Source organism: Streptopelia decaocto (genome assembly GCF_964273445.1).
Source record: "Streptopelia decaocto genome assembly, chromosome: 1".
Lineage (NCBI taxonomy): Eukaryota > Metazoa > Chordata > Aves > Columbiformes > Columbidae > Streptopelia > Streptopelia decaocto.
In genome coordinates this window covers 28,569,202-28,590,274 of record NC_138663.1, presented here as the reverse complement: position 1 = coordinate 28,590,274, position 21,073 = coordinate 28,569,202, and the positions used below count along the sequence as shown (strand labels likewise).

General features: G+C 38.4%; 1 protein-coding gene across 3 annotated transcripts in view; it reads left to right on the top strand.

The window, feature by feature from the left end:
- The window catches only part of FOXP2 (forkhead box P2), a 424,704-nt gene that overhangs the window by 107,098 nt on the left and 296,533 nt on the right, over window positions 1-21,073 (top strand). For all 3 annotated transcript variants that reach the window (XM_082075945.1, XM_082075946.1, XM_082075944.1), the window contains exon 3: window positions 19,138-19,221. The gene's annotated coding sequence lies outside the window, so the exon portion shown is untranslated. The remainder of the gene's footprint in view (window positions 1-19,137; window positions 19,222-21,073) is intronic.

Here is a 21,073-nt window from a genome sequence, read left to right as displayed (position 1 = left end):
AGAAAATCATAGAATGTGGGGGAAAACCTCTCAAAATTATTGAATGTTGACATTTTATCAGAATACTCTTGATCTGTTTGACAGGCTTTAGGTGTTGTTGTGCTTGTTTTCAAATAGAAGTACTTTTAAAAACAATTATGGAAAGCAGTAATAATATACAAGAAACATATAAGCGGTGTAACACTATTTGAATATGGAAGAATTATTAGAATTCTGATCATTAAAAAACTGAAAGAGGCAAAAGCTGAAATAAGTAATGAATACTTGCACTACTGTTACAGTAGTAACAAGAAAAAATTGGAAGTTAAAATTCCAAATCTATCCATATACATAAAATGCATTTGATTTATAAAAAAGGAATGTTGAAAAAGCTACTCAGTGTTTCAATTAAATGCATACTTTTTTTTTTTTTTCTTTCAAGACTAAAGCAAACATATAAGGAAATTAACTGTTACTAAGAAATAATAATGTGGTAATGTGCCTGCATGCTGATTGCCTGCTGATAGCATGTTTAATCATTACTTCTGTCTTTCTTCTGTTTTTGTTTCCTTTAGCTTCTGTCTCTGGGAAATTATATTTCTGCTGTTTGTATAGCGTATAGGAGAAGTGAGTCTTTAGTTGTAAATGGGATCTCTGAATGTTTTTCAGGTATATCTTACTAAGGTTATCCTCTTTGGTACAGTGAAAAGATCCAAAGGATATCTGCGGCAGAGATCTTTTCATATTTCCCTTGCCATTCCCAGCAGTTTGATTTACCTCATTAAAAGGCTGAAAGAGCCACTCGGAGTACCTCTAAGCTCAGGGTCTTTGTTCTCCATGAGAAATTTGTTCTTTTGGAGCTCAGGCAATTTGCAGAATCTGAGAATCAGTTTGGTGCACACCTCTGGGCATCACAAGGAATATCACACTAATGTTCTCCAGCAAGAGGCAAAGCAAAGCAGGATGTTTACCTTGTAGAAAGAGTTAATCGTGCTGTAGAAGAGCTGCAAATACAGCAAAACCATATCTGTGGTCATCTTTCTGGTGCTTATCTCTGAGAACATGGCCTTTTTAAGGGTCATACCTTTTCGGGGTTGGGGATCGCTCTCTGCACAACACTTCTCAAGATGACAGGACAACTACATCTTGTAGCTTAGAAGAGGTTTACATTTAGTGTTCTGGTCTCATCCCTTCCTCATGCCGTAGGTGGAACAGGAAATTTGCTGTCAGCCTACCTACCCAGCAGCTCTACTGATACCAGCATTAGATAGGGTTGGCTGAGGTGCTTGTAGTCTTGCGTTGCTATTCCTGGCATGGCAGTAGTAGTTCTGGTTCCTTACAAACATTGACGTGTCACAAATCCCTCATCTCTTACTGCTACTCTTTGATCTGCAGCAGGGGAAAGTCACTTTAAGAACATACTTGATGCTACAGGAATCCGCAAAACAAATATTCTCTGTGAAACAGCTTAAGCTGTTGGTGTTACAGAGAATGAGCTTTCTGGATACCCCGTCCTCTCAGTCAGGTTCTGCATTCCACAGGTGAAGCAGAGTCATTGGAGCCCTGTTGAAGGCAGCAGCCATATGGCTGACCATGTTCTATGCAAAGGGTTAGTTGGTCTTTCTCCATTCTTTATGACTGAAGTTTATGAAGATATTTTAAAAGAAAAGCAAAGTTTTGCTTTGGTTAAGAACTTGATCTTACCAACAAATCTTGACTTATTTCATGCCGCTGGTGTGCTGCTGACCTCACGTGGTGACAGCTTTCATTGGTAGCTCTCTCATTTTTGTGAGCAGATTGGAGATACCTATTACTGACAGTTCCATCCTTCTCTCTCTGATAGTGGTGGATTCCTCCTGCTCCCTGCATCCTGCCTGTGTGTCCTGCAGGCAAAGGTGTCACTGAGGACTCATCCCATATTCCTGTTTGTAGTTATGTGCTGCCCAGAAAGCACTTGTTGATTCACTCTAGAATACTCTGGTGGAAAACATGACTTCAGAAATTCTAATTATGCTTCTCTTTGTGCTACAGCAACTTTATTATTTCTTCTAATATACAGTAAGTTGTTTCATTAACATTGTCTCCATATATCTCTGAACTGCCTTTTGTTCAGAGAGATGACACACAGTCCCAGAATACATCTGATGATGATGGATATTTCAGTGTTTAGCAAAATACTTCTGTCATGGAGGGCATAACGACAGCTGCAGATTTTTGTCAGTGTATTATTTGATGGCTTTTCTAATTGCAGTATTCTAATGATGGTCAAAATTGGAAAAAAAAATATGAGACAATCTAACAGCACAGCTTATTTTGGAGATTCCTGTGTGCAAGCATTTCTCATTTGTGTTGGGGGATTGTAAAATTTGTGTGCATAAACAACTTAATGGAACACACTCTTTAGAATTCAAAAAATGTGATATAAGCTAAAGTTACTAATCTGTAAATGGCAGTTGATAGTCCATTATTTGTACTGGCCATCCAAAGCTTTTACATTATCTGCAGCTGGTGGGTATTTCTGTTCCATCTGAGTGGTGATGATCAAGTAGAGTGTCACAAATGGAGAGGAGAAATGCAGAAACCGTAGAAAATATATCTCCCACTTGGCAAAATATTGTTTTAAGGAAAAGTATCATTAAAAAAATTATATACCTCACTTCTATGGAAATTTTCAAATTGATAACTTTAGCTACTAAACAAAGCTGCAGTACTGCACTTTCACCTCATGCAATAACCAAAATCAGTCAAACAATTCACGTCACCTGTTGCTTTATGATTTTCTTCACATATAACAACATAGAGGTGCACTAGGAACACTAAATTTAAACTTGTGTTGGAATTAACACTTAATACCAACCAAAATCCCTCTATTTTACACTTCAATGACTGAAAGAGAAAAAGTAGAATTAGCTACAGTAATTTTGGTCAGAGCTTATTGACTTCAGCAATGAAAGAGATTAAAAATATATTGCAAATATTTTTTTCGCTGCGTGTCAGTGAACACTGTTTCAATACCTCACTGGCACATGAGAAAATAAAGTTGGATTTATCAGCAAAATTTGTGTGTCTGCTTTGCGATTACTGTAGACGTATTAACATGTATGTTATATGAATTAGTTTGAATAAGGTTTTAATAGATCATATAGAGACTCTGGCGTGAGGTAAAGTGATTTATAAATTCATAATAAAAATAAGTAGATAAGTTGCAAAAAGACCAAGGAAGTCGTTCCTTGTATGGAATTCTTTGGTTAAGCCTCAGATGAGCTTCCAAATGTAAGAATTTACCTGAGCATATTTATATGTTGCTGTAACTGCTCACTACTGAAACGTTGTAAAAATAATGTAAAATCTGCTGAATGCAGCCCAGTTGTTTTATACTTGACATGGTGGGTTTGATTCCGTGTCCTGCAAATTCGAGATATCTTGAGAGGTCTGGGAGATGTGACACAGGAGACCTGCACCCTTCTGAAGTGACAGCTGGAGGCCAGATGGGATTACCTTGAACACCCTATGGACACTTGAGTAGAGCCTGCCATGTTTGCAGGGTCAATGAGGGGAAGGCAGAGAGTTTTATTACAATCAGTAGAGTCAACAACATGCTGACTCAGAGAAGCTGAAATGGTCCCAGTTTTATATTTATTTCCTCTTTTATCATGTCTACTGAAAGGTGTGCAGTGGAGTTCGAACCATAGATATAACAGTATTGCATGAATCCCAGTTGTGGAATCCAAAAATAAACAAATTTCAGAAAGTGCTCAGTTCTGTCTTTAAATCTGTTCTGATGAAATCAGTGGGAAATACACTATTGAAGGACATCAGTCCTGAGCTACACTCGAAATCTCTTCCATCTAGTAACATTTCAGAAAGCACTTCTTAAAGCATAGTTTAATGGTAGCATCACATGAATTTTTTTTTTTTTTTTTATTTCATTGAAAAGTTTCAATTGCTTTAAATCAAGGACAGTTTACATTTCCTACAGGCGATATGCAACACAAGGCCTTTCTGAGACTGCTGGAAGGCAGTTTTTGAAAGGGGCCTTTTTACATTACAGTTCAGGGCAGCAGGTTCATATTTAAATAAATGCTTTATGACATCAATAACCCATGACTTTAATCTCTTTTACTTTACCTTTGACACCAGCATACGGGTGCTTGTCTTTACACACATTTTAATATTTTCACTGTTTATTCCTTCATTATTCCCATTAATTTCTTCTCCATCATCTATATTTCCTTCTTTACTCCTTTCTCCTACTTTCATTACTTAATTTTTCAGCTGCTTGCATTTTTCCTGTTACCACTCCTCAGGACTCTGGATAAGGGCAGGTGGAAAAGCTATTGCTGTGCAACATCTGAAGTGCATCTGCTACGGTATGACAGACCATCTGTGTGCATTAAATACCAGCTTACTTGATCTTTTTCATTTAATGTACTGGAATTATATGTTTGTCCTTGTGCTTACATGGCCACATGTGTGCCCAGAGCTATTCCAAAGCAGCTAAAGTCGACAAACCAGGACACTCAGCAGTAACATTCTTCTGTGCACTACTCTTACTTGTGCTTTCCTTCTTTTCCTCTTCCACCAGGCACATACCCTGACTTCCACAGATCGCTCTTATTGTCCTCTTTTGCTTTTGGCACTTGACTTCTGTTATTTATCATGTTTTAATCTCTCAGTTTTGAACAGAGATATTTCCCATTTCTTTTGTTAACATTGGCTTGTGAAACACGAAAAGTCTGCTTGTTTTACTGAGAAGGTTTACAGCATGTATCAAGACCTGTTTGGTGCAACGGGACCAAGATCAATTCTACGTAACGTAGTATTTTTGTAGAGAAGTTTCAGCCATTGTGACAATATTTGTGTTCCTTACAGAAACAAGCCATGAGTATGACATGGCTTAGATTTTGTAATTTCTGACCTATTTTAAATGAGCTAGAAGTTTTAATGGGATGTTTTGATGTGCGTTGCAGTAACGTAGGAAAGACTTGAGGCACATCTTATTGGGGACCATATGTATAGCAGTAGGAGATTTTTACATCAAATTGCTGCTTTCTTAATTTCACACTGTTAGGGCTACCAGTGTTCAGAATGCAATAAGTTTTAACAGTGTTATAGTATATAAACAAGTATTAGCCAAATGTCAGTGTTGTCATTCTGTAAGGACAGTAGTTAAGCATGGTGGGTCTGCTCTGGCCAGCTGCTTGCTCGCTCCCCCTTCTCAGCAGAACAGGGGGGTAAAAATGGGATGGAAAAAGCTCTCATGGGTTGAGATAAAGACAGGGAAATTGCTTACCAGTTACTGTTACAGGCAAACCAGGCCTGACCTGGGGAAAATTAATTTAATTTATTGCCAGTCGAAATAGATTTTGTGGTGAGAAATAAAATTAAATACGTGAAAACATTGCTTTCCTCAGGAAGCACCACTTCACTATCTTCTTCACTGACCTGGGTGTTTGCAGGGCTGTTTCTCACTCTGTTTTCCTCCTCCTGCTCTGCCTGTGTGGTGGTTTTGCCCATTCCTAAAATCTGCTTTTCCTGAGGCATCACCATGGTGTCCCTCATGGGGCAACCTCGGCCTCTCCCGTCAGAGGCCGCACAGCCCCCACTGCCAGTACCTGGGCACAGACACCCAGTACACTGAATAATACATAGTATTGTTCTGCGAGATATCATTACTTGTGACTGAAAGAAAAAAAAGAACCAAATGTGAACAGTGTGTCACGTTTTTCTAGGCTTTTGGGCAAAGTGAGAAACAAATCTTAAATCGAGAGAGCTCTTTTTAGCTGTGCTCATGTTAGCGAGTGCTGTTCAGGGAAGAGATGTGCTACAGAGGGGTTGAGGGTAGGTGGGCATTGGCCTACTTGGACTGAAGAACCAAAATATAAAGCATATTTTTACCATACTGTTTTGGTAGAATGGTAAATAACACGAGCTACTTTCTTGCAAGGAGAGACCTTTGTTCATCGTATAATAAGATCTGGAAACTAAAAGCTGAAGTTTAGGTATTACATAGTCATTTTCTATGGAATATGAACGTAAATTTTGTGTTTCATATGCCTGATTTTATAGGGCAGTGTGCTTATTTTTTCAGGGTTAGAGCCTGTATGTTTGTGGCACTGATTATATATAAAAATGAAAGCAGTTTAGTAGCAGAGCCTGTATGTTACCTGACAGTTTTTAATGAGTCCTAGTGGGTCACTGAAAAGATTTTCCTTCTGGGTCTTTGGATCAGACTCATATCCCTGACAGGAGTTTCCACAGGATCATATTCAGTCAATTCTCATAAATTAAAATTCGTTGGCTCTGCAATAGCCAAAGCAAACGATTTTACTGGCTAAACTAATCACATTGTACCTTTTTGAACTGAAGTTGTTACCTGCCAGGATTCTCTTACAATATGCATTTCAATCATCCTTCTTTAAAAGAAAATATACGTTAATATTTTGGAGATAAAAAATATATAGTTTAGCTTATTAATATTTTACCGTATGTAGGTTATATATTGAGTTTGTACACTGCCTGGCGGTATTTGTATGAGGGCCATTTTATGCACGCAACACTGATTGATTGATTGAAGAAATTCACAGGCTGAGCATAAAAATAGATAAATGTCTGTCCAAGGAAATTTATTGCTTTTAAAATATAAAAGCTATCTACAGTCTCATTATGTTTTGATTTGTGTGTTTCAAATAGAAGATGTTTTGTGTTTCATGAGCAACATGTGCACCATACAGTGCAGGAGGCTGCTATGGAAATTATTTTACTCATTATTATGAAAGTTGATGCAGAAATGAGAATTTGTATAAATGCCTAAATTAACTGGTGCCCTTCATTTGTTTGAATTTTTTTTTTTTTAATCCATTAAATAGATTAAACTCATTCCTGCACACTTGGTTCTTTATGAACAAATATATTTTCTTATCTTATGAAAATCAAAGATTTGGTCACTGTTTCTTTGGCTTTTACCGTTGGTTAAAAGCACTAGGGTAAGGGGCTTTGCTGCTGTGACAATATTGTCCAAAAGCTATTTAAAACTAGTTATAGAAGATATTACCTCTGTATTTACTGTGGGATCACATACAGAAACCAACTGAGCATGGACAGTTCTGCAGCTATGTGAGACAGTTCCCAAAAAATAGAGTGTATTTTCAAGAGCTGAATTCGAATTTCTTCATACAATTTAAACTTATTGTACCAAAAGTCACACTGGATCTGAGAAAAATGTGGCAGAGCAACTACTTGAATGGCCAAGTGGAAAATATTTTAAAAAGCATGGAATTACTTTTTCTACCTAAAGTTCAGCTTAGAAACTAATCACTCATGCAAATTGTTCTTCATAAAAGATCAAGTTATTGTCTGCAAGTTAATCTATAATTAATTTTGGTAATGAGTGATGTGAGAGACCGCCAGAACTAGAGTTAAACTCATGTCTTTATTGATGTTCTTATCCTGCTTCACAGCGATTAGCTGTTAATATTATACCAGTGACTTATGTTACAATAAGCAATAACAGTTAACATGAGCATTCACAGTGGTTTTCAAATATTCTTTTTTTTTTTTTCTTAACTGAAGATCCTGGTTTGTTGCTGAGAGCTTTTGCTAACAAAAATGTATCAGCTTCTTTGAGGTACATCTATGTACCCATGTCGTGTAGAATGGACATTATATCTTTCAGGAAGAAAAAGGACAATTCATGAAACATCCACAAGAAAATTATTGTAAAGGGATAACAGTTTACAGCATTTTTTGTTTATAATTATTAAGGAGCTAGATCTTTGTCTTAAGGCTTGGTTCCATTGCAGATGAGAGATTTGAAAATGAACCTTTTAGTTCACTTGCACAATTGTGTACAAAGCTCACACACAATTCCTTTTAATATATTTGCTTGAAATCTTGTGTGCGCACAGAAAGAGAAGATGAAGATTCATAGACTCATTCTGTTGCATGTTTGAAATACCTTGTATATCATTTATTGACAGCTTAATCCTTCTTCTCAAGCAAGGCACTCAGCATTCTGGCAGACCCCTTGTCCTCTTCCTCAAAGCACTCAGTTCCTGTAGTTTTCATCATTCTTCTGTAACAACTATACGAGGATAAAAGATTGGAAAGTAGGAAAGATCAAGTGTCTGTTGTTACCCTATCCTGTCATGGAATCATTTTGTACAGATATCAGTGCCTACTATTGTAATTATTTTTCTTCTACTGACAGTTAAAAGCAAGTGCAACAAAATAATGGCTAGAGCCAAAATTAATGTGAACTGAGATGAGGAAAAGTCAAACTGGATGACCTGGACTCTCTCAGAATCCAAGGGCACATTCAGAGAGGACAGCAGCACGGTACCTGTTATGCCTGGTAAGCCACAGGTCTCTGCTCACCAGCGTTAACCAGCTGTACCACTGCCCTGGCTGCAGTCAGTGTTTAGTAGCAGCACATAGGAGGAAAACTGCCAGTCAGACCTTAACACTAGGTAGGAAGAGAGCAGACTTCAGGCTGCTCAGAGAACTACTTAGTAAGAGTCCCTGGGCAGAAGCTCTTGAAGGTGTTGGGGTGCATCAGTGTTGGTCGTTTTTTAAGTACCATGTACTAAAAGCACAGAACCAGGCAATTCCAAAATGCCGAAAATCTAGCAGGTGAGACAAAAAACCAGCTTGGTTGAACAGGGATCTTCTTGAAATATAGTGAAAAAAAAAAAATTACATGGTCAGTGGAAGCAAGGTCAGGCAACATGTGAGGACTACAGAAATGCTGCTCATCACTGTAGGGAGGAAATTCATGCTGTCAAAGCTCCATTAGAAGTGAAGCTGGCCAGTACTGGGAAGGACAACGAAAAAGGCATTTTAAAATATATCAATGTCAAAAGGCAAAATAGAAATATTGTTGGCCCATTAGTTGATGAACATGGTCACCTTATTAACAGGGACGTAGATGAAGCTAAGATGTTTAATGCTTTCTTCACCTCAGTCTTCAACACTGATGATCGAATTGGGGGCCCCATAACCCTGGGATAGAAAACCATGGCTGTGAGAATGATAAACTCCCGATAAATCCAGAACTTTTACAGGGTTTTCTACTCCAGCTAGATCCCTACAAGTTGATGGGGCCTGACCGGATTCATCCAAGTGTGCTTAAAGAGCTGACTGACATAGTGAGATCTCTCTCTGCATGATTTTTCAATGCTCCTGGGAATCTGGAGAGGTCCCAGAAGAATGGAAGCTGGCAAACGTTGTCCCAATCTACAAGAAGGACAACAGGGATGACCCCAGCAAGTACAGGCCTGCCAGCCTCACTTCTGTGCCTGGTGAAATCATGGAGAAGATTGTTCTGGGAGTTATTGAAAAACATCTGAATAACAACACAGTCATTGGTCCCAGCAAGCACGGGTTCATGAGGGGAAAGTCTTGCTTAGCAAACTTAATTTCATTCTATGACGAGGTTACTCACCTGCCTAGTTGGCCAAGGAAAGCCTGTCGATCTTTTTGGATTTCAGTAAAGCCTTTTATACTGTCTCTCACAGTTTTATCCAGGACAAGATATCCAGCATACAGCTGGATACACACACAGTGCAGTGGGTGAGCAATTGGCTGACGTGCCAGGCTCAAAGAGTTCTAGTAAATGGGGTTATGTCAGGCTGGCGACCAGTCACTAGTGGGGTTCCGCAGGGATCCATCCTAGGGCCAGCACTCTTTGAGGACTTTATAAAAGACTTGGACTCAGGACTTGAGGGATTGCTTAGTAAGTTTGCTGATGACACAAAATTGGAAGGAGCTGTCTACATTCTTGAGGGAAGACACAAAATTGAGGAGAGCTGTCAACACTCTGGAGGGCAGAGAGGCCCTGCAGAGAGATCTGGACAAACTAGAAAACTCGGCAATCACCAACTGCATGGAGTTCAATGATGGTAAGTGCCAGGTTTTGTACCTTGGACACGGCAACCCTGGCTGTCCATACAGACTGGGGGACAAGATGCTGGAAAACAGCTCTGCAGAGAGAGCTGGTGATTCTGGTCGAAGGCAAGTTGAACATGAGCCAACAGTGTTCCCTGGCAGCCAAGAGGGCAGCCAGGGTGTCCTGGGGTGCATCTAGCACAGCATTGCCAGCCGGGCAGGGAGGTGATTGTCCCGCTCTGTTCTGCACTGGTGCGGCCTCACCTGGAGCGCTGTGTGCAGTTCTGGGTACCACAGGATAGAAAAGATATTAAGCTACTAGAGAGTGTCCAGAAGAGGGCTGTGAAGCTGGTGAAGGGTTTGGAGAGGAAGCCGTATGAGGAGCGGCTGAAGTCACTAAGGGGAGAAGTCACTAAGGGCTAAGGGGAGACCTCATCACACTCTACAGCTTCCTCACAAGGGGAGGAGGAGGGGCAGGTGCTGATCTCTTCTCCCTGGCGACCAATGGCAGAACCCGAGGGAATGTCAGGAAGATGTGCCAGGGGAGGTTTAGGTTGGACATTAGGAAAAGATTCCTCACCCAGAGGGCGGTGGAGCACTGGAACAGGCTCCCCAGGGAGGTGTCACGGCCCCAAGCCTGACAGTGTTCAAGAAGAGACTGGACAATGCCCTCAGACACATGGTGTGAACTGTGGGGTTGTGATATGCAGGAACAGGAGTTGGATGGACTCCATGATCCTTGTGGGTCCCTTCCAACTCAGGACATTCTATGATTCTATGGCTTTTCTCCACCCACAAAATGGCACAGAAGTTACTGTCCAGATCTTAGGGGGTGCTCCATTTAGATCTAATGCTTCCTAGGAACAAGGCCTCTTATGTTTGGTGAGCATGCCGTTTATCAGTTACAGATCAGGAAGAGGACATCAGTGAGTGTGCTTTTGAGGTCATCTAATTTACAGGAGGAAACCAGATCCTTGTGTGACTGCACAGTGGAAGATGGGGCATCATGAGTGGAACAAATGTGGTTCTTGAGAACTGGACATAACTACAAGTGGGGCCTGGAAGTCCCTGAGAATGAGCCCTACCAGTGTGTATTCTCCTCCTCTGAGCTTACTCTAACCATTTGTAGTTATTAGTGCCTTTTGGCCTCCAGGAAGCCACTTATTTTTATCTCTTTCTTTTATTAAAAAAAAAGAAAAAAAGTTTCTAACATTTTGCATGCTTGTAACTTTTTATGCATTATTCTACAGTGATACAAGAAAATTTTTAGCGTATGGGTGGGCAGCCCACAATTTGGTTTGAGATCCAAGCCTTTCTAGATCCACCAAGGCCTCCTCACCGCCCTTCCAATGTTTTGGACTTTTTTCATATCTCTTTCAATCATCTCTCTTTCAACCTGTCGCATCATAGTCTACATAGCTATTGCCTGTATGGGAATCATCTGTAGTTTTGACTGTTGTTTTCTCTGAATCTTCTACGGGTCTGCGGTAACCTTTTTGGCTAGGGAGGGAAAGGAGGAAATAGATATGTAGTAGGTTATAGACACTGTTGCATTGCCACTGCATTTATATGGTTACATTTGTTTCATTTGCCCTCACCTCCTTTCTTAGCACTCCGTTGTTTAGTTTGCTACTGAAAACTGGGCTGAGATTCTCACAGGACCAAAATTTATAGCTGCAAATGCTAATTTTTAAGTTGTACAAAGCTCATCATTGCATAGTTAGCACTGTCTCTTCTCTGTAGATGTCATTGTACATTTCTTCTCATTAAATATTACGTGTTATTTATCACTTCACGTTCAGAGTTATGTTTTCTTTCTGCATTTCTTAATTTTCTTCATTTCATAATTTCTTTCTTCATTTCTGCTTTCCTCATCTTTACTCTCTGTGGTTTAGTGTTAAAGACATCATGGCTCATCCCCTTTCCAGATCATTTTTGAATACTCTCCTTGGCCCAGAGCAGCCAGGTCCTGCCCTGCCTGTGGATGACCCCCACCACTCTCAAGCCCCAGCCCATAGGAAGCTGCTGGTCCCTGCAGTTCTCTGACACCATCCTGTGTATTTATGTTTAAGCCTCCAAGATATCATAATTGTTTTTGTTTTTCTCACTGGGACACAACTCAAAGATTTTAGAAGGAAGCCTTTTTCTTTCTAACCCCCTCCTTCATCCTGTTTGTTCATGACAGCTCCCTTCTCTGGAATTTCTCAGTCATGAGAGGTTGTGTGCATTTCTGAGCCTGCAAAAGGTGTCTTTATAAGGCTCCGTGTCACCTGTAGAGATGTGACTCTTGTAGCTGTCCCTTTTTAGTTCCTTATAACAAGCTTACTCATTTTTATTCAATGATCCTCTTTGAAATAGTGGTAGTGTTTTTTTGGCTTTTGTTGCCCCTTCAAGATCATAGATTCCAATTACATCAAAGCAGTTATTGACTTTGACTAGGAATTTACTTTGGGTCATACCCTGATGTGACATGAACTGGTACAAGACAAGCAGAAATATCTAATGACCCTAATATTTATCTGCCATACTTACAAGGGCATTTTTCAGTGTTATGAAGGTGCTCTATTTCTTAGGTGTCTTTAGGGATTGGTTCAGAACAGGAGTTTTGTGTATATCCTCTGTCTTTCTCAATCATGTCTTTCTTGGCCATTACTGAAGGAGAGTCTCTGGGTTGTTTAACATGAATAGGCTCTTAACTTCCAGATGGATCTGATACTCAAGGGCAGTCATTCTTTAATTTTTGTGAAAAAAACCTGAATCTTTGAGCTTGCCCAGTAACCTGAAGTGGTGCATATGAAAATATAGCATAGCTGAAGACTTGATTGTACATTTGTGTCTGTAGGGAGGACTGGTCTGTATATAAGAGTTTTCTCTTTACAGTTCAATGTAGCTCTGAGTAGGGACCAAGGAGCAGCATCCTCTAGAGAGGCCTCTTACTCAGGTCACTGGGCAGGGTCTCTGAGAAGGAGCACACCATCAAGAACTCAAAAATCTCTTCCTCTTTGCAAAAAACACAATAACTAAAGTCATGCCAAATGTCGGTTTTAGGGTAGGACTGTCTGCAAGGATCCAGTCGTCTTACGGACACTTTCTTTGCAACAGTTATCTGTAGCTAACCATGGTGGTTGTCTAAGCCATCCTCGAGGTGCCCAAAGCGGGGATGTGGTAAGGCTGTGGGAGGCCCATGGAAGCCCTTTGCTGATGAGGGAGTAACCCACTGTTCAGCCAAAGTGGGAAACACCTAGTTACCAGATGCTGTGAACAATCAGCTAATGGAGATAGCAGCAATTGGCGGGACAGTAGCCTGTCTTTATTTTCATGGTGTCTGTTTTGGCGGGAGATTGCGGTTCCCCAAGTAGGTTGTCTTAGAAGTTTGGTTTTTTTTTTCTCTTCCATTTTCCCCACAGGTTGTTCGACTTATTTATCTTCTTATTTATTTACTCTTCCCCCCCTTGTTTTCCTTTGGTCTTTAAAAGCATAAGAGGTGTGTATGTGTCACATTTTCTGGTAGTTTGTGGGTTTTTTTGTGTATTTTGATGGATTAGGTGTGTTCTGCATTGTTTGGGGAGATGGAGTTTAACTGTTCTGTGTTTCTTTTCCCCTGGAAGTTGTTTGTGTGGCTGGTTTTTTTTTTTTTGTTGTTGTTGTTGTTTTGTTTTTGGTTTTGTTTTTAATATATGTTGTTGTTTTCATTGGGTTTTCAATTTATTTATTTAGATGGGATTTTTGTGTGTGGGGAGCAAACAGGAGGAACTAGAGCTCCTCATGCAGATGCAGAACTATGGCATCATTGGAATAAACTGCCAAGTGACAGAACAACTGGAATGGTGGGAGCTCTACAGAAGAGTCAGGCAGAGAAGGGGTAGGAGGGTTGCCTTTTATGTGAAGGAGCAGTTTGAAAGTTTAGAGCTCATATGTGTGAAGGTTTTGATACAATACAAGGGAAAGGATTTTCAGTGAAAGGACAGTTCTGCAGCAAAACAGGTTGCCTAGAGAAGCCAGGTTGTGGAATCGTCTTTTTTGAAAGTTTTGAAGATGCATCTGGCTGATGTTCTACGTGACCCAGTCTAAATTCAAGTGCGGCTTTAGGCAGGAGTTTGGACTAGACAACCTCCTAGTGTGAGTGACTGAGTCTGATACGGTGCATGCATCACAGCAGAAGGATCAGGTGCTCTTTGACTTTATGCGTTACTGATTAATAAATCTGTACAAATGTCTCCTTACAAGAACAAACTAGATGTATATGGCAAACCAGGATGATCACCATATATGTGATCTCATGAGATCATACTTTTGAAAGTTGTTACTTCCACATTCTCATCTGATAGTATTCCTGAATCCCTTCTAATCATACCACATGACAAAATGGGAGAAACGGATTGTAATTCTGAAAATAATTCACAAAATTGCAGTGCCACTGTGTTTGTGGTATTGTAGATCAAAACTATTTAGGAATAGTACATTGCTTTATTTTTTCCTTTATATTCTTCTCCCCCAATTACTGTAGCCTGCTGCAGTTTATTACGATAAGAAAATTCAACAACAAGTGGAAAGAGGCTCTTCTCTGAGCTGTCTTACAATAAATTATATGTTTTCGGAAGAAAGACAGACATGCCTGAAGATAAAGTAAGGCATGTTATCTGTGCACATTGGATAAATTGTTGAGGAATCTCCATGAATATAATATTGGTGTCATGCATACTTATAAGATTAGTGTCAACATGGGTTATCTATCATGTAAGTGCAAGTCAAGCAAGTTCGACCTGCCTCAGGGGTGGTTTAGTCTGTACACCCAGCTATTCAGACAATGCTGCTCTGGAGGTTTTGGAAGAGAAGAGGGAGGGAGGTGTGATTTTTTCTTTGCTCCAGACTTCACATTTATTTGTGCTGTCTCCATTTGCTCCAGTGTCCCTTGATAAGTTCAGGTAATCAGTGTCCTATTAATCTTTAGGATAAGTAAGACCTAAATGGAACACCCTCCCTCTCCAGCCCCTCTTCCCCAAGAGGCATTTTATGTAACCTGTACATCAGGTACACAGTGAATGGGACATATCAGAAGTAGATGATGTATTTAGTCCATAACATCATTTTTTTTTCTGTCATTGGCCAATTTCCAAGGCCTTAGATAATAAATTTTTAATACTTTTCTATAATATTATTTTCCTTGACCTATTTCTTTGTGTAGTTGCACCTTGTTATGATTAGTGGAGTGTAGATATTTTGATTAGCAAATTCCATGTTGTGAAAATTCAAGATCAATTTTAGTGTTACAGAATATGATGTGAAATTTTATAAGTATATAGCATTTGTTAAAATATTTGGAAAATATATAGTTGAGGGGGCTGACAGCTCAAGAAGCAGTCAGGAATTAATTATTTCCTCTGTGCCAGCTAAAAAAACAGTTGCTTCTCCCACCACCACGGTACTTCTGTTTGGACTCACTGATAATGTAACAAAATCCAGCCTTCCTTCGTCTAAGTAGTAATGTAGAGTGGCATGTAAAAATTGGCTAATAAGGTCTCAGTGGTATGAAGGTCTTTTCCTAGGCTCATTTAACTTTGGAATGATTATACAACATAAATACTAATTTATTTTGCATGTTCTTGTTAATTATAATGGCATTCAATAGTGCTCATCTGGTTATGAGCTTATGAGTGATCTTGTTGTAGAAATTGCCTAACTCGGTACTTGGATTCAGGAAGAAAAGGAGTATCTTCTTTTTTCTATTTGCAGTTCTGTAATTTAGATAATATTCTTTAAAAATGCATATTTTTGTAATGTAAATTGATGTATTGAAATAGTTAAAATATAACTAAAAAATGTAGTCTGACTACTAAGTAGCTTTAAACTTTTTTATTTTATAGTTTAGAAGGTGTAGATTGTGTGTAAATTATGTGTTTCCAAGTAAAATTTGGGATGTCCTGTTGATATACTGCAATTTAAGTCTTGCTCAGAAGTGCTATTATGGATTAAGACTTCTATTGTTGTTATTTCCATGGGAGGACTATATGATGGAAAGGTGGAAGCTATAGATATCAGTGAATGTATATGCCTTTAAAATAGCAGTCAATCTCTCTAGCAAGTAATTCTTGCTTTACTGAAAGCAGTTGTATCTTTGACCTAATCTATCTGATTCAAAAGTTAAAGGGAGTGGTTTGCAGCACATGGGCATTGTATTTGTTTAACTCAAGTTTCAAAGGAATGTCCACATATAGGAATTAAGTTGGCTTTAATTTTGAACTATTTTTTAATCTAGTGATTTCTGAAATAAGTGTGACAATTCACATACATAAGAGCCAAATTCTGTTACTTGTGCTTATAATGAATAATGCTTAATTATGTAAAAAAATTAGTACAGCATATCGTGTGACAAAATGCTACCAACTGCACAACATTATCAGTATTGAAAATGGTTCTATCACCTATCAAGCTTCTGTGCTAAGTGGGTAGTCATAATGGTTACACGTTTTATCATTTGCAGACAAATTTTATTAGGATTCCTCTAAATCTAAATTTTAATGAGTATCTGCATATCAATTTAATTTAATGTTTTACCAGTGAACTTTTCTCAGATATTACAGAAGTTTGTGGTATTTGCGTGTTTAACTTAAATTTTAGGGACTTGAAAGGAAAGACAAAGACAAGTGACAGGCAGGTGACTTTCAGTTCAATTGCATTCTGCTGTTCACATGGTGAGAGTGACCCTGCCTAAGTAAACAATACTACATTGAGCTGCCAGAATTGCTTGAACTTGCATCACTGCAACTCTATTTAGAAGCAAAATTCTGTCTGGATGTTTTTAATGCTTTGGTTGGCAAGTTCTGTGACTTTGAATGTAAACTTTTAAGGTTCAGATGGAATTTTTGTATGTTGAAGAAAAAAAAAAAAAATCTCTATAAGCCTTGTGCATATAGGATAGGTAAATAATGATATTCCTGCAATGGTCCCAGGGATGGAACATGCTGACTCAGTTGGAGGGAAGGGTGGAGAAATATTATGGTTAAACTGGAATAACTGGAATGATTCAGGTCCAAGTTTTAGGATACAAACAAAAGTCCAAACAAATCAATGTTTATAAGAGAAGTAATATTATTTTTGAGAGGCAGCTTCCTTCATCAGATAAACCACACTGGAAGGTAGTGTATTTGAAACATAGGTAAAAAGTATCTAAAGTGAAAGGTTTATACGGGTAAAAAAGTTGTATAATCAAGACCTGCCTCCTGTCTGTTACATATCTGTCATGTTTCCTATGTGCGATTCGGCCCACTTTAAATGTTCCTTACCAACTTCCAAAATATTCTAGATATCCTGATATTTCAAAAAGACTAGAGATAAAATTTTAACAATCAAGATTAATGAGTGTGGTTGTTTTCATTTTAAGTATAATTATGATAAAATATTATTGCCAGAAATTCCTTCTGAGAAGGCTCTCTCTACCAAAATAGGTCATGTTTTGGTGGAAGATTTCATATATCATAACTATCTTGGCCTTCTTTCTGGGCTAAAGCAAAATGTGTTCAATAGGATCCAAGTTAAGAAAACTGAGTATTTTAATTTTTTTTTTTTGCCATAAAGGAACATAGGAAAAAAACAAAATACAGAATATTACATGTTAACATCTGCCAACAAACAATAAGGATTGTTGAAGAAATAACCATAAGCTGGATTTTTCTCTAGACTTCAGGTGCACAAGAAGCTTCAGAGATTTACAGGCACAGCTACACCTGCAATCCTTTAATGGGAAATAGGAGAGCAAGGTGAATGCTGCTCTCTCTGCTGGTTGGACGTTTCCATTCTGTGACCACATGACCATCAAACAAAGTTTCATTGACACATATTTTACTTTCCAACAACTTTTAAGAATGCCACCCATCTTCACATCCTCATATTTGCCTTAGGATCCTTACTTGTTTTTAACATTTTCTTCTTTTTTCTCTTTGTATTTAGAGCTCATAAGATTTCCTTCTCATTTCTTAGTGCTGTCCTGCTGTGCAGGGGTTTCACGTAGTGTTTATTCCTCCAGCCTGTCATTCTTTGCTCTTCCTTCTTCGCTTGCTTTACTACAGAGGCTGCCAGGTAGCTTTCAGTTTTCTAGGAACTTCGACCTTCCCAGCAGGTTTTGTTACACTCTACAAACAAAGGAAGAAGTTAGAACTGCAGCTCTTTTAAATGTCCAAGCATCTTGTAACAAAGTGTGTATTAATAATGCCAGTTGGAACACAGATTTTTTTTTTAAACTGTAGGAAAGCAGTCCTTTATAAAATTCTACATTCATTTTACTCTGCCGTCTTCTTCTGCCTGACCTTGTCGGCAAGAGAGAATTGCCAAGAGGCACCATCGAGAGGTAGGATCAGCTTCAGAAGTAGCAGAGTTTCAGGCACTAAGGCTGTGTCTGTATTAGCAAATTAAACAATGTTTGGAAATATTTCCAGGTCTCTGACACAGTTTCAGTCTTTGCAAACTAATATTGCTCTAGAAAATTCCCAGACATTTATTCAACCACGTGTATTAGACAGTTTGTGTTCAGCCCCTCTATTTTGGAGTGTGTGTGAGTACACCAGTGTAATATTATCTGTAACAGTTGATTTCAGATCAGGCATAGATGTAATCTAAATATACTAATATACTATGGACTTGCATGGTCTTTATTTCTTCTGCCTCGTCCAACCTTCTCACTTCAATGCCATCTTGCCGTCTCATCTTCAAAGCTGTTTTTTCTTTTTACTTGTCCTTTTGTCCTTTCTAAAATGCATCTAGATTTAAATTTTGTTGGCATGCTGTCTCCCAACTTCTGTTCCTTCCTTCAGATGACACTTTAGCCTTATTGGTAGTGATACCATATGCAGTTCTCTGTGTAGAACAAACTACTTCAGGGAGGCCTCCTTCTTCTTTGCCTTTAGGTACTTTAGTAATAAAAATAGATTAAAGAAAGTAAGACTAGGCTTTGGGTGATGCCTTGTGTGTCCCTCTACTGCAAGGCAGAAACTTGATGGACAATTATATTTCTTTGTGGACTACAGTGAATTTATTCTTCAAGCTGACTACTTATTAAGAGAATCTTTCTCAAATTGCTCCGTCTTTCAACCAAAATGTTTATGTCAAAATAGAAAAATGAAGAATTATAACTCCTTCCTTTCTCTTTTAGAATACTTATGAATCAGCTTATGCACGTCTGGATCTAATTAGAGGGTGCGATATAGCCAAATTCTGTTTTGTTTTCATTAAATGATATCTATTATAAATAGCTGCAAACATTTCTTTTTGTCTTGTCAGGATGATGGTACTGGAATTGATTTTGGACATCACTCCAGTTGAAGGTTGAAGTAAAAAGGTCTTTTTGAGGCTTAGAAGAAGCAGGTGAGTACAGGTCAAGCATCATAAACGTCTGAGTATTGGTTTTTTCAACTTTCTTCTGGAATTGCTGTTCTTGCTTACCAGTCCATATTCAAATAGCTGATCTCTGGATCCTCTGATTCAGTGGGAAGTATGACTGCTTGTATTATGACTAGAGAGCAGAGAATGTTTAAGTTCTGTAGGTGTTCCCTACATGCTTTTTCAGTGCCTGTCACAAAAATAAGTGAAAACGTGGTTCTCTCACCAAGTGCTCTGGAACCCTGGAGTTAAATTGCACTGCATAGTTTCATTTACATGAGCTGCATTAGGATAATTAAGGAAATTTGGTTAGAATTAAGAAAATTTGGTTAGAATTAAGGAAATTTGGTTAGAAAATTATGTTTGACTACATTTGTATAAATATTTTTTGTAAAAAAATAAAAGTTTAAAAGCAAGATTAAATAGTAATGAATCCCTGAGTTTGGATATTCTTAGTTTCCTGAAACCAGGATGATCTCTATACCACTGGTAACCAGGAATATTCCATGATGTCAAGAACCATGAGTTCCAATCTTGTTTGAACTGCTTTGTGTGTTAACAGTCTGAACCTGCCTGTGTAGAAACTCTGTTAGTGGGCCTAGTACCACCCTGGGCTTTCCTGCACTGCGTACCTTGCTTTGCTCCAGACCTACACAGCTCTCTTGAGTGAATCATGTACATCTGCATATCAGGTTTTTTACCTTATAAAGACATTCTGGAGGAATTAGTGTAAATTGAGAGCTTAGCACGCCACTATTTTAGATTTGTCATACTTGCTATTGCAACAAAGAATTAATCTACACATTAAGTGTTGCAATTGTTCACATTATGCTTTTCCTACGTAGAAAGTTTCTTGAGAATATTTCCAGAATTTTTCAAACTCAAAGTTTTAGACAACATTTTGATGTCTAAACTGCAAAATATACTCAGCTGGTGCCTGATACTAAATCTTATAATGCAGTTTTCAGGAGGGTACAAAAGACTAACTCACCATAATAGGAACCAAGCCCAATTGCTTCTATATGCACCACTGTTTCTGAAGTAATTATGTATTGTTTTCCTGTATGCCATGTGCAGTAACTGCTAAGTTATGAGAAAATGTTCAAATATACCTATATACTCCATAATATTGGTATATCCATCTTCATGAATTGATGCCTCAGAAGGGCAAGAAAAAGAAATGCTTCCAGGAGGACTTAATGATGGTGATAGTAATTAGTGTTGAAACTATGTTTATAACAGGTTTTCTAAAGTTACACCCTCTGGGAGAAACTACAGACCTTTTTAACCTAATTCAGAGCAGTGCAAAACAAGACCGTCCTGGTATGTGTTTCACTGTGATTGTCTTTACCCACTGGGTAATAAGAAAGGAAAATTCCTTTCTTCTGATATAACTTCACCTTTTTCCAAGGACTTAAGGCACTGGCCTGAAGGGTACAGTACAAATATGGTGAAACCATAAAAAGAAGAAAAGATAAAATATTAACTTTAGTGATGTTGTAAATCAAAGGATACACAGGAGTATACAGGGAAATTGTAGACATTACTGGCATCACATATAAATTTGTGTATGGCTGTATGTTAGTATGTAGTAATATATTTTCAAAACTATGGTTTTTTTTACATCACTCAATTGAGAAAATAGTATAAGCAGTCAGCTTCTTTGCTTTCTAGGTAGCAATGGAAATATGACAGATTTCTGTCACATATTTATACACATATGGCTGAATGGTGTAACTTGTCTGTAGTAATACTAGATCATTTATTCATAGACAGAATTGGTATTTTAGAAAACTGGTTTGATAGAAAATGTGTAGAAATTGTATAGTAATTGTGT